Source organism: Aquarana catesbeiana, linkage group LG03 (genome assembly GCF_042186555.1).
Source record: "Aquarana catesbeiana isolate 2022-GZ linkage group LG03, ASM4218655v1, whole genome shotgun sequence".
NCBI classification, from domain to species: Eukaryota; Metazoa; Chordata; class Amphibia; order Anura; family Ranidae; genus Aquarana; species Aquarana catesbeiana.
Window position 1 is genome coordinate 733232292 of NC_133326.1, and position 14838 is coordinate 733247129.

Genomic DNA, 14838 nt, shown 5'->3' on the forward strand with positions numbered 1-14838 from the left:
CTGCCCCAGTGTGGCTCCTGTCCCCTAAGCAGACCAACTCAAGCACCGCATGGCATCTTTTTGCCTGAGTGCTTGCGTAGCCCCTAGAACGCCTACAAAGCATCGCTGGTTCCGAGGACAAATCTGCACAGGAAGAGGCCATAGAGGAAGAAGAAGAAGAGGGGGTGGAGAAGAGAGGTGTGGCAGAATCACCACTACCAGCATTTTGGTATGGTATGGTGGCAGAACAAGCTCCAACAATACTGCACCCTGTCCTGCATCCTTCCCAGCTTCCAGCAGGGATACAGAGTGCACCATGAAAGAAAGGTAATGTCCCTGTCCATGCCTGCTGGACCATGAGTCAGCGGTAATATGCACCTTACCGCTGACCGCCCTGTCCAACGAGGCCAAGACATTGCCTTCCACATGGGACCCGTGGGACCCGAGAAGAGGAGGATTGGGGCTGCTCTGTGCAAATCCACTGCAACAGAGCAGGTAAGTAAAAAATTGTTTATTATTTTAATTGAAAAAAATGAGACTTTACAGTCACTTTAAGGGGGTTTGGATTTGGCACATGAACTTTAGCCATGTTTGTTGATCCCACCTTGAACCAAACCGGGGCACGCTTCACCCACCCCTACTCAGGACCCTCATGTAAATGAGAGCTAAGGAAACCAACAACCTCTGCTCATGGTGAAATGTTCTGAAAGTTTATTTAGAAGAGAAAAGTTACTAAGTAAAAGGGGGAAGGGGGGCCTTTTGGTCTTTTTTCCCTTAAGTGTTAAAAAAAAAATGTTTCCGGCAATGGCTAAGAGGGGAGTAAATCCTACATTTGACATTAAATTATATGATCTGCAATTTGCAGATGTGGACCTTAAGCATTCTGAAAGAGATAGGTGGTATCCAATGAACAGTGTAAGATCTGGTCAACCAATCAGCTTCCTCCACATCTTAGTAAATGAAGGAAAAGGGGTGAATCAAGGGAAGAACAGAGCAAGAGTCTAGGGATCTGAAGGGACTCGCATGTTGTTATTAGTATTGTTGTTATTAGTAGCAGTAATAGTAGTATTATTACTATTATTATTACTACTATCATTTTCTGTGTATATCCTGTTGGACATGTAAGCTATCTGTAATAAACTGCACTAAAAATTACACTCCATAAAAAAAGATCCAAGGTTGAGTAGATCTTTCTGAAAGATTACATTCTACCTTCTTTTTCCATTGTACAATCCTTTATTTCACAACATTTATCACAACACTGATCATGTGACCGGTGACAATAACCGGGGCTGCAGATTATAGAGACTAACTATCCTCACACATTGTACACCAAGACTTTCCAAGGATGGGAAACAACGATGTGTTCTCACACCTTCTACAAAGTCATTCTACAATATAAAATTGATATTATACACTGAGCAAAATTATAAACACAACACTTTTGTGTATGCTCCTATTTATCATGAGCTGAACTCAAAGATCTCCGACTATTTCTATCTTAACAAAAGGCCTATTTCTTTCAAAAATTGTTCACAAATCTTTCTAAATCTGTGTTAGTGAGCACCTCTCCTTTGTCGAGATAATCCATCCATCTCACAGGTTTGGCATATCAAGATGCTGATTAGACAGCATGATTATTGCACAGGTGTGCCTTAGGTTGGTCACAATAAAAGGCCACTCTAAAATGTGCAGTTTTACTGTATTGGGGGGGTCGAGGGGGTTCGAAAACCAGTCAGTATCTGGTGTGACCACCATTTGCTTCATGCAGTGCAGCACATCTCCTTGGCATAGAGTTGATCAGGTTGTTGATTGTGGCCTGTGGAATGTTGGTCCATTCCTCTTCAATGGCTGTGTGAAGTTGCTGGATATTGGCAGAAACTGGAAGACGCTGTCGTATACGCCGATCCAGAGCATCCCAAACATGCTCAATGGGTGACATGTTCGGTGAGTATGCTGGCCATGCAAGAACAAGGATGTTTTCAGCTTCCAGGAATTGTGTACAGATCCTTGCACCATGGGGCTGTGCATTATCATGCTGCAACATGAGGTGATGGTCATGGATGAATGGCACAACAATGGGCCTCAGGATCTCATCACGGTATCTCTATGCATTCAAAATGCCATCAATAAAATGCACCTGTGTTCATTGTCCATAGGATACGCCTGCCCATACCATAACCCCACCACCATGGGCCACTCCATACACAACTTTGACATCAGCAAACCGCTCACCCACACAATGCCATACATGCTGTCTGCCATCTGCCCTGTACAGAGAAAACCAGGATTCATCCGTGAAGAGAACACCTCTACAAAGTGCCAGATGCCATCCAATGTGAGCATTTGCCCACTCAAGTCGATTACGGCGATAAACTGCAATGAGGTGGAGAACCCGATGAGGACGACGAGCATGCAGATGAGCTTCCCTGAGACAGTTTCTGACAGTTTGTGCAGAAATGCTTTGGTTATGCAAACCGATTGTTGCAGCAGCTGTCCAGATGGCTGGTCTTAGACGATCTTGGAGGTGAAGATGCTGGATGTGGAAGTCCTGGCCTTGTTGTGGTTACACGTGGTCTGCGGTTGTGAGGCCGGTTGGATGTACTGCCAAATTCTCTGAAACGCCTTTGGAGACGGCTTATGGTAGAGAAATGAACATTCAATTCAAGGGCAACAGCTCTGGTGGACATTTCTGCAGTCGGCATGCCAATTGCACGCTCCCTCAAAACTTGCAACATCTGTGGCATTGTGCTGTGTGATAAAACTGCACATTTTAGAGTGGCCTAATCAACCTGATCAACTCTATGCCAAGGAGATGTGCTGCACTGCATGAGGCAAATGGTGGTCACACCAGATACTGACTGGTTTTCAAACCCAGCCAACTCCCCAATACAGTAAAACTGCACATTTTAGAGTGGCCTTTTATTGTGGCCAGCCTAAGGCACACCTGCGCAATAATCATGCTGTCTAATCGGCATCTTGATATGCCACACCTGTGAGGTGGATGGATCATCTCGTCAAAGGAGAAGTGCTCACTAACACAGATTTAGGCCCCTTTCACACTTATACGACTTCAAAGTCGCGCGATTTTACAGCGATTTCGCGGCCGCAATTTTGTCGTGATTTTACCGTGATTTGCCGCGATTTTACCGCGATTTGGGAGCAGTACTACTTTGTACGACTTTGCCACATTTTTGGCATTAACAAATGAAAACATACAGTAGTTGGTATGAATCATAAGGGGAAACTCCACGCCAAGTTTTAAATAAAAAAACTGGCGTGGGTTCCACCCCAGGGGCATACCAGGCCCTTGGGTCTGGTATGGATTGTAAGGGGAACCCCCTACTCAGAAAAATTGGCGTGGGGGTCCCCCCAAAATCCATACCAGACCCTTATCCGAGAACGCAGCCTGGCCGGTCAGAAATGGGTGTGGGGATGAGCGAGCGCCCCTCCCTCCTCCTGGACCATACCAGGCCGCATGCCCTCAACATGGGGGTGGATGCTTTGGGGCATGGGGGGGCGCCCTGCGGCCCCCCCACCCCAAAGCACCTTGTCCCCATGTTGATGAGGACAAGGGCCTCTTCCCGACAACCCTGGCTGTTGGTTGTCGGGGTCTGCGGGCGGGGGCTTATCGGAATCCGGGAGCCCCCTTTAATAAGGGGGCCCCCAGATCCCAGCCCCCACCCTATGTGAATGAGTATGGGGTACATGGTACCCCTACCCATTCACCTAGGTAAAAAAGTGTCAATAATAAACACTACACAGGTTTTAAAGTAATTTATTAGGCAGCTCCGGGGTCTTCTTCTGACTTTGGGGGTCTTCTTCTGACTTTGGGGGTCCTCTTCCGACTTCGGGGGTCTCTCCGGCGTCTTCTCCCGGTGTCCGCATCTTCTGCCGGCTCCACCGCTATCTTCTGCCGCTCTTTTGCCAGCGGTGGTCTGGACTTCTGGATCGTCTTCTTCCCTCTTCTCTTCCAGAGATGTTGACACAACGCTCTCTCCAGCTGAAATGGTCTCTGAACGCTCCGCAACGGACTTATATAGGCGGTGACCCCGCCCCCTTATGCCATCACAGTCCCTGGGCATGCTGGGACTGTGACATTTTAGGAGGCGGGGTCACCGGGTTATGACCACGCCCCCTTATGACGGCACAGTCCCAGCATGCCCCGGGACAGTGACCTCATAAGGGGGCGGGGTCACCGCCTATATAAGTCCATTGCGGAGCGTTCAGAGACCATTCCAGCTGGAGAGAGCATCGTGTCAACATCTCTGGAAGAAAAGAAGAAGGCAGAAGGCAAAAGTCCGGGCCACCGCTAGCAATTGAACTGCAGAAGATAGCAGAGGAGCCGGCAGAAGATCAGGACACCGGGAGGAGACGCTGGAGAGACCCCCAAAGTCGGAAGAGGACCCCCGAAGTCAGAAGAGGACCCCCGAAGTCAGAAGAAGACCCCCAAAATCAGAAGAGGACCCCCGAAGTCGGAAGAAGACCCCGGAGCTGCCTAATAAATTACTTTAAAAACCTGTGTACTGTGTTTTTTATTGACACTTTTTTCCCTAGGTGAATGGGTAGGGGTACCATGTACCCCATACTCATTCACATAGGGTGGGGGCCCGGATCTGGGGGCCTCCTTATTAAAGGGGGCTCCCAGATTCTGATAAGCCCCCCGCCCGCAGACCCCGACAACCAGCGGCCAGGGTTGTCGGGAAGAGGTCCTTGTCCTCATCAACATGGGGACAAGGTGCTTTGGGGTGGGGGGGCCCCGCAGGGTGCCCCCATGCCCCAAAGCACCCACCCCCCCTGTTGAGGGCATGCGGCCTGGTACGGTCCAGAAGGGGGGGGGGGGCGCTCGCTCGTCCCCACCCCCATTCCTGACCGGCCGGGCTGCATGCTCGGATAAGGGTCTGGTATGGATTTTGGGGGTGGACCCCACGCCAGTTTTTTGGCGTAGGGGGTTCCCCTTAGATCCATACCAGACCTAAGGGCCTGGTATGCACGTGGGGGGGATCCCACGTCATTTTTTTCATTTAAAACTTGGCACGGCGTTCCCCCTCAGGATTCATACCAGACAGCTGTCAACACTGCCTGTCGCTCATCGCGAAAGGAAAAAAGTTTTCCTTTCCCGATCAGCGAGCCAGGCTTGTGCTTACAAATTCGTACTGAAATCGTGTCTATATTATTCAGGCACGATTTGCATGCTACTTAAGGGTTTAACATTGAGGTCTATGGAGCACAACTCGCATAGAAGTTGGACCAAAGTAGTGCAGGGACTACTTTCAAGTCGGCAGGACTTAAAGTCGTGCCAATATGAATGGTAGTCATTGAAAATCATGGAGAATGACTTGTCATACGATTTTGCAGTACAAAATCGTGGGACAAGTCGTATAAGTGTGAAAGGGGCCTTAGACAGAGTTGTGAACAATATTTGAGAGAAATAGGCCTTTTGTGTACATAGAAAAAGTTGTAGATATTTGAGTTCAGCCCATGATAAATAGGGACAAACACAAAAGTGTTGCGTTTATAATTTTGCTCAGTGTGTAAAGATGTAAAAATCAGGAGGAAAAGTTCTAGAGAAGTAATTTGTCTCTTTGGGCGTGTCTGGCACATCCAAAGAGTGACCCGATCACCACAATCTCCAGGTGAGAGGAGCGGCTATGAGATGATTTTATTATACAGGTTCTGGGCTTTTATATAAAAGTAATATGGAGAACTGAGGAGACGCCCAAATACTTTTACATAACCGGAGAGTGCCAACCCCTGCTTTCCCCACCTACCTACCAGCTTCAGGGCTATCCCCTCCTCCTGGGACCCCAAACATTGAATAGACAGAAGATAGAGAGATACAAAGTAACATTGTTTATAAACATTGATCAGACAGGGGATAGAGAGAAATACAGTAACATTGTTTATAAACATTGATCAGATGGGAGATAGAGTAACATTGTTTATAAACATTGATCAAACAGGGGATATAGATACAGGGTAACATTGTTTATAAACATTGATCAGACAGGAGATAGAGATACAAAGTAACATTGTTTATAAACATTGAAAACATTGATCAGACAGGAAATTGTTACAAAGTAACATTGTTTATAAACATTGATCAGATGGTACATAGAGAGATACAAAGTAACATTCCTATAACACCAATCTCCTCCATACCTTCCTATAACACCAACCTCCTCCATACCTTCCTATGACACCAATCTCCTCCATATCTTCCTATAACACCAATCTCCTCCATACCTTCCTATAACACCAATCTCCTCCATACCTTCCTATAACACCAATCTCCTCCATACCTTCCTATAACACCAATCTCCTCCATACCTTCCTATAACACCAATCTCCTCCATACCTTCCTATAACACCAATCTCCTCCATACCTTCCTATAACACCAATCTCCTCCATACCTTCCTATAACACCAATCTCCTCTATACCTTTCTTTACCACCAATCTCCTCTATACCTTCCTATAACACTAATCTCCTCCATACCCTCCTTTACCACCAATCGCCTCCATACCTTCCTTTACCACCAATCTCCTCCATACCTTCCTATAACACCAATCTACTCCATACCTTCTTATAACACCAATCTCCTCCATACCTTCCTATAACACCAATCTCCTCCATACCCTCCTATAACACCAATCTCTTCCATACCTTCCTATAACACCAATCTCCTCCATACCTTCCTATAACACCAATCCCCTCCATACCTTCCTATAACACCAATCCCCTCCATACCTTCCTATACCACCAATCTCCTCCATACCTTCCCTTACCACCAATCTCCTCCATACCTTCCTTTACCACCAATCTCCTCCATACCTTCCTATAACACCAATCTCCTCCATACCTTCCTATAACACCAATCTCCTCCATACCTTCCTATAACACCAATCTCCTCCATACCTTCCTATAACACCAATCTCCTCCATACCTTCCTATACCACCAATCTCCTCCATACCTTCCCTTACCACCAATCTCCTCCATACCTTCCTTTACCACCAATCTCCTCCATACCTTCCTATAACACCAATCTCCTCCATACCTTCCTATAACACCAATCTCCTCCATACCTTCCTATAACACCAATCTCCTCTATACCTTTCTTTACCACCAATCTCCTCTATACCTTCCTATAACACTAATCTCCTCCATACCCTCCTTTACCACCAATCGCCTCCATACCTTCCTTTACCACCAATCTCCTCCATACCTTCCTATAACACCAATCTACTCCATACCTTCATATAACACCAATCTCCTCCATACCTTCCTATAACACCAATCTCCTCCATACCCTCCTATAACACCAATCTCTTCCATACCTTCCTATAACACCAATCTCCTCCATACCTTCCTATAACACCAATCCCCTCCATACCTTCCTATAACACCAATCCCCTCCATACCTTCCTATACCACCAATCTCCTCCATACCTTCCCTTACCACCAATCTCCTCCATACCTTCCTTTACCACCAATCTCCTCCATACCTTCCTATAACACCAATCTCCTCCATACCTTCCTATAACACCAATCTCCTCCATACCTTCCTATAACACCGATCTCCTCCATACCTTCCTATAATACCAATCTCCTCCATACCTTCCTATAACACCAATCCCCCCATACCTTCCTATAACACCAATCTCCTCCATACCTTCCTATAACACCAATCTCCTCCATACCTTTCTATAACACCAATCTCCTCTATACCTTCCTATAACACCAATCTCCTCCATACCTTCCTATAACACCAATCTCCTCCATACCTTCCTATAATACCAATCTCCTCCATACCTTCCTATAACACCAATCCCCCCATACCTTCCTATAACACCCTCCATACCTTCCTATAACACCAATCTCCTTCATACCTTCCTATAACACCAATCTCCTCCATACCTTCCTATAACACCAATCTCCTCCATACCTTCCTATAACACCAATCTCCTCCATACCTTCCTATAACACCAATCTCATCCATACCTTCCTATATCACCAATCTCCTCCATCTGTAAATAAACATTTCCTCATAAACGGAGGTGATTGGTTTCCTCATTCCTCATATATACGGGGGTCCTGTGTAGGGATGGGATGAATGTACTCGGGTTCGGTTTAAGCGGGGTTCACTAAACATGACTGAAATTCAAGTGTAGAATCTGAACCCCAATGGGAGCCAAATGGTAAAACACAAAACAAAAAACATTCTGACCATTTTTTGAACTAATAGCCAATGGTCTGTAAAACAAATGACAGGGGGAGGGGGGGAGGGGTCTGGGCACTGTCTGGGGGTTTTTTACAAAAGCAAAAAAAAAAACATTTTTTATTCCATTTGGTGGGGATCAGTGATTTCAGTAATGTTTTTGGGGGAACATTTAAAATGTGAAATTCTTTGAACATAGCAGCCACCCCATTTACATTTACTGCATCAGGGCGGCCGCTCTGTGCCAGATCACGTAGCTGTACATCAGGGACATGCAGTCAGGGGAGACAGGTGAGTCAAAGCCTCTCCTGCCATGAACATACAAAAAAAAAAAAGAGGACTAGCTGTGCAGTTTTATTGCAGATATCAAACCACTACTGCCTTTCCCTACAACACTCCGGCTGCACTACAGAGGATTGGTTCTAGCACATGTGCCCATTTCATCTGCTGTCTGGGCCCCCCTGTGTGCCCCTTTCCCCCCGCAGTGAGCTGGCTTCCCTTCTCTCCTCTCCTGCCAGAAGCTGCTGCAGGCACCCAGGGGGATATTTCAAGATGGAGAGTGGGGGAAGCGGCCAGTAAATATAAAATTAATTAGCCTCTTCTTTTCCTGAATGAACACAGTGAGTGATCGGTACCAATCACTCATGTGTCCATTCTTCACCAAAATATAGTAAATGGTTTACTATGCTTCAGTTTGTGAATGAGCAAGAAGCTTCAGAGGGCTTCCAATTCATTCAAAGAAAGGGACTGATAAAATCTATATCCTCAGTCACTTCTGGCCGGGGGGGGGGGGCCTCTGTCAGGTAGGCTGTATGGGGCCCGTGATTTCTAACAGCAGCCCTGGGTGGTTCACGTGCGCACGCCCCAGAGCCTGAAGAAGAGAATCATGTACAGGTATGTGATTTTGCGCTAAAGGGCCACCTTGCCACAGTATATGTACACGGGGTGGTCCTTAAGCGGTTAACAATAAGGGGGCCCCCAGATAATAATAATAATACATTTTGTTTATAGTCGCCTCTCAGAACACCCAAGGTCACCTTACAAGGATAGCAACAGAGCAACAAAAAGGTATAAACTACATAACCATTAAATTACAATAATAAATCAATAAAGTTAGACAGAATATGTGAGTGTAAAGAGATGAGTTTTGAGACGTGATTTGAAGATGGATGGGAAGTCAATATTGTGGATGTCAGGTGGTTGGATGTTCCAAAGTGGAGGGGCAGAGCGGCTAAAGTTTTTAATCTCATAGTGGTCAGGCAGGTGGATGGAACATTGAGATGGATGGAAGAAGACCTGAGAGTATGGGAGAGTCTGTTGCTATGCAAAAGTTCAGGAAGGTATGGAGGAACGCAGGGCCGTCTTTAAGGCAGGGCAAAAGGGGCAGCTGCCCTGGGCCCTATCATTGTTGTGGTGCCCAAAGCAGCTGCCTCATACTTGCCAATTATCCCAGTTTAAATTCCCTTGTCCCTTGAAGATTTAGTCCTGTGCTGTGTCCCGATATCTCATTGCGAAGTGCTGGTGCTAATGCTGCCCAGCTCTGCCCTATTGTTGTGTACAGATGACTCACATACAGACCCTGTGTTTACATGCAAATAACCGGCATTCATAAGTAAATGGCTGCGGCCTGGCAGCATTGATATGTAAATAAAGGCGGCATTCATATGTATATCATGCCCCTCTGCAGTGAGGAGATGATGTGCTGTAACCTCTAGCAACCAGTCAGTGAGCAGTATTACTGTACAGTAATCTCAACCAATTAACAAGCAGAAATAATTTGCTGTAACCTCTAGCAACTAATCAGTGAGCCGTAAAGTGTGTTGTAACCTCTAGCAACCAGTCAGTAAGCAGTAATTATATGCTGTAACCGCTGGCAACCAATCACAATTGCTGCCTGATCTGATACAGTAAACTGATTTTAATTCTATTTATTGTATGTCTCAAAGCAGGTGGTGAATGGAAATTGCATAGGGGAGAAATTTTTGCCCAGGGTCCAATCAGTATTAAAGACGGCCCTGGAGGAACGAGGTTTTGAATGACCTTAAAGGTCAGTGGAGGTGCTGAAGGACAGCAGTGATGTGACCAGAGGAGGGCGTTCTATTTATGATATGAGCAGAAGAGTTCTGAACAAGTTGTAGTTTATGGAGAGACTTGAGAGGAAAACCAAAAAGAATGGAATTACAATAATCTATGCAGGAAGTGACCAGGTTGTGAATGAGAACAGCAGTGCTGTTGGGTGTGAGGAATGGACGGAGGCCATTGTGTAAATGGAAATATGCTGACCGAGTGACATTACTGATGTGGGATTGGAAGAATAGTGTACTGTTGAGGATGACACCCAGACTCTTTACCTCAGGGGAGGGAAAGATTGTGGAGTTATCAATATTAACTGATGTAGTACCCTCTACCTTGGGTAGGTGCTAGAAGTGAGAATTTTTGTGATAGCTGTCAGGCATGTAAATTTAGGCAGGCCTATGCTGCATGCTAGGCCTGTTTGTTTTTGATCTGGGGGGCAGGGAGTGTTTAGTGTAGCAGTGGGTGTGACCACCAGTGCTTCAGTTCTTGGGCGCTTCCCCTGCTTCCAGGGAGAATGTTCTGGAAGAGGGGCAGGGCTGGGATCTGGAGTGACAGGGAGCTCATGTGGGGAGCCCTGACCAATCCCCAATTGGTATTGGCAGGGGGCAGGCCTCCTGCATAAGCTCAGGTCCAGCCCACTGGAGGGGAAGTGACGGCTGGGAGAAGTAAAGAATGGAGTGCTAGATTGCAAGCAGGAGGCCCATCCCCACCTGGGGGAGGGGTTGCGCGCCTCAGCGGAGGAGCCTGGGAAGCTGGGAAGGAGCCTTACCAATATACGGTCATGGAAGAGATGTCCTGAAACAGAGGGGCTAAAGAAGCCGATCGGAACGCATGCCTGGTTAAGTTTTTCACCATGGACCCAGGGCAGGAGAAGGTCGGTGAATGAGCCACAATGGATTTCTGGAGGAGGCATGCCAGGGGAGCTGGGTGCAAGACCAGAGGAGAGACTGTAGTGGTTTGTGTCAAATCGATGCGGCCTGCGGGTGCAGAATGTGCAAGTCAGGCTAGTTGGGATCAGTAGTCCACCAACGTATGCAAGCTGCTAAACAACTAGGCCACAAGAAAGGGTACTGCAGGGCCCCTTGGCTACTAACAAGTTCAGCAATTCAGTCAGCACCTAGGATTATTCAGAGTGATCCCTGGTGTATAATAGGAAGATGATGGGGCGGAAAGACTAACATGTTACAGTGGAAGTTTGTGCGGGAGGAGAGAAGTCCTGGAAGTGACAGTCTGCAGGAGTTTGTGCAGAGAAGGAGCAACAGTCTGCATGGGTCTATGCAGGGGAAGTGACTGTAAATGTAATGCCGCATACACACGACCGTTTTTTTCCGTCAGAATGAACTCTGACATTTTTTTCGACGGAGTTCTGCTGAAACTGACTTGCCTATACACGATCACACCAAAGTCCGATCATTTAGAACGCGATGACGTACGACGGGACTAGAAAAAGGAAGTTCAATAGCAAGTAGCCAATAGCTGCCCTTGCGTCGTTTTTGGTCCGTTGGAATAGCATACAGACAAACAATTTTCCCGATAGGAATTGATTCTGTCGGAAAGATTTAAAACATGTTCTATTTCTAGGTCCGTCAGAATTTTCGAAAGAAAAAATCAGATGAAGCCCACACACGATCAGAATGATTCCGTTGGACCTTTTCTGCCGGAAAGTCCGGTCGTGTGTACACGGCATTAGAGAACATCAGTTCTTCAGCATTCAGTTAATTCAATCAATTCTTAACCATGATGGCAAATTATCCATTCTATGGGCATCCCATATTCCCTTTCCCCAATCAAGTTATATCCCCCAAAAAAACAAAAACAAAACAAAGCAAATTGACTGTTCATTGTCTCTGAGAGTGATTATTGAAGTCTGGCAGCAGGGTGATATGATGGATGATAGTAACTAGTAGCAACCATCCGCTACACTGAAAAACTGTTAAGCTTTGTCAGGGTGGATTGCATGCCAATGAGGAAAACCTCGGTTTTATCAATGTTTAGTTTGATAAAGTTAGAAGAGAAATTAATTTCCTGTAAACAATCGGTAAGTTATTTGGGTGGAAGGGTGGTAGTCGGTATAGTGGACAGGTAGAGCTGGGTGTTATCCGCATAGCAATGGAAGTGGATGTTAAAGAGACCAAGAGGTTGAAGATAGAATATGAACAGAAGGAGCCCTGGGACAGGACTCTGTGGCACACCAATAGAGAGTGAAGATGATTGAGATTTGAAGGATTTGAGTTAGAATAATTTATTATTCCCCCTACGTGAATGAGTAAAGGGTACATAGCACTCATATTCATTCAGAAAAAAATGAACAGTGTACATTATGACGCCACACTTTCTGCCAAATCTTTTATTAAAATAAATAAAAGAACCCCCAACAATGTCCCCCCTGTAAACCAATCCTCAGTCATGTTGTCCAACTGATGTAGATTCTCACCAATTACTATGAATGACACCCACCGGCTTGCCAAAAAAAAATCCCAGCGACTAAGCCATGAATGACATATCCTCCCACCAGTGCTGAATGTAAACAAAGAGGTGGGGGTATACCCACTGATGTCACTGACCAACTTTGGCCATGGTCGTAAAGCAAATAAGTCAATGTCATTAGCCAAATATGGTCATGTGGTCAATGTCATGCTAGAACTGCCCCTTTGTTTACATGGCTGGGGATTCCTGGCCAGTAAATAATTGGGCCAGGTGATGTCATGGTTGCTAATAAAGCCACAGGTGCTGGTACCCGCTGCTTCCCTAACAACCATTGACAGGGGAAGCTGTCATATATATGGGTTCGTATTCAGTCCAAAGCTGTATTTGGTTTATTTAAACTTAGAAGAAATCCATTTGAGAAGTAAGAATGAAGTTGCACTTCCCGGATCAAGTTCTTCTCCATTTACATGTGTTTATGCTCAGTTGTCATACGCTGGAGCCATCATTTGAGGCCGAGCAGCCATCGGAGTGGATCACATCAGCTTTTTTTTTGGTGGGTTGGTATTAGCCGTTTATTGTGTTTGACATAGATCTACATTATTGGACAATATAATTAATGGTAGATTTACATTGTGGAACATTTTCGGGGGGGGGGGGGGGTATAAAAATTTGTAATGAAGGACTTGTTACAAGGTGAATTTCCGTGAATTTTTTATTTACTTTTCACTTTTTTGTGAATGAGTAGGTGTGCTGCCACCCACTCTTTAGCACAACCACCAAGCCAGGGTTGTGGAGAAGAGGCCCTTTCCCTCATCAACATGGGCACAAGCTGCTTTTCCCTAGGAAGATATCCCCCCAATGTTGAAGACTTGTACGGGCTTGGTATGGTTCAGGAAGAGGGCTGTACCCAGGCTGCATGCTCCCATAAGGGATTAGTAGGTCCACTTTAAGCTGGGATCATTTAGAACCTCCTGAAATTTTTGAAAAAATATATTTTTATTGATTTTATTTTTAGTAATTTTTAATTATATCTTTCGGGGAATGTTTGGGATCCCTAAAGCTGGCCATAAACATTCTGCAGACTGAAATATATCTAATAGATAAACCCACAAAATACAATACATTTCAGCCCACAAAGTGCCCCAGTATGGGAGTCATTGACCCCTTCTGTGTTCTCCTGACATATAGAACAGTTTATACATCCACTCCGTCCTACCTCTCCGATGTCCTGGGGTGACCTCTCCCCTACGCTCTCTGATGTCTCCTAGTAGAGTCTCCTCTGCTCTCTGCTGTCTCTCCTCTGTGGTCTGATGTCTCCTGGTGGATTCTCCTCCGCTCTTTGCTGTTTCTACTCTGTGGTCTGATGTCTCCTAGTGGATTCTCCTCCGCTCTTTGCTGTTTCTACTCTGTGGTCTGATGTCACCTGGTGGAGTCTCCTCCACTCTCTGCTGTCTCTCCTCTGTGGTCTGATGTCTCCTGGTGGAGTCTCCTCCGCTCTCTGCTGTCTCTCCTCTGTGGTCTGATGTCTCCTGGTGGAGTCTCCTCCGCTCTCTGTTGTCTCTCCTCCGTGGTCTGATGTCTCCTGGTGGAGTCTCCTCCACTCTCTGCTGTCTCTCCTCTGTGGTCTGATGTCTCCTGGTGGAGTCTCCTCCGCTCTCTGCTATCTCTCCTCTGTGGTCTGATGTCTCCTGGCAGATTCTCCTCCGCTCTCAGCTGTCTCTGTTCTATGGTCTGATGTCTCCTGTTGGAGTCTCCTCCACTCTCTGTTTTCTCTCCTCTGTGGTCTGATGTCTCCTGGTGGAGTCTCCTCCACTCTCTGCTGTCTCTCCTCTGTGGTCTGATGTCTCCTGGTGGAGTCTCCTCCGCTCTCTGCTGTCTCTCCTCTGTGGTCTGATGTCTCCTGGTGGAGTCTTCTCCACTCTCTGCTGTCTCTCCTCTGTGGTCTGATGTCTCCTGGCGGAGTCTCCTCCGCTCTCTGCTGTCTCTCCTCTGTGGTCTGATGTCTCCTGGCGGAGTCTCCTCCGCTCTCTGCTGTCTCTCCTCTGTGGTCTGATGTCTCCTGGTGGAGTCTCCTCCGCTCTCTGCTGTCTCTCTTCTGTGGTCTGATGTCTCCTGGTGGAGTCTCCTCCACTCTCTG

General features: G+C 46.4%; 1 protein-coding gene across 1 annotated transcript in view; it reads right to left on the reverse strand.

Annotated features, from left to right (window-relative positions):
• Positions 1–13983, reverse strand: part of LOC141133842 (phospholipid scramblase 3-like) — a 599764-nt gene extending 585781 nt beyond the window's left edge. The window contains exon 1 of the mRNA XM_073623417.1: positions 13918–13983. The gene's annotated coding sequence lies outside the window, so the exon portion shown is untranslated. The remainder of the gene's footprint in view (positions 1–13917) is intronic.
• Positions 13984–14838: the final 855 nt, after the last annotated feature.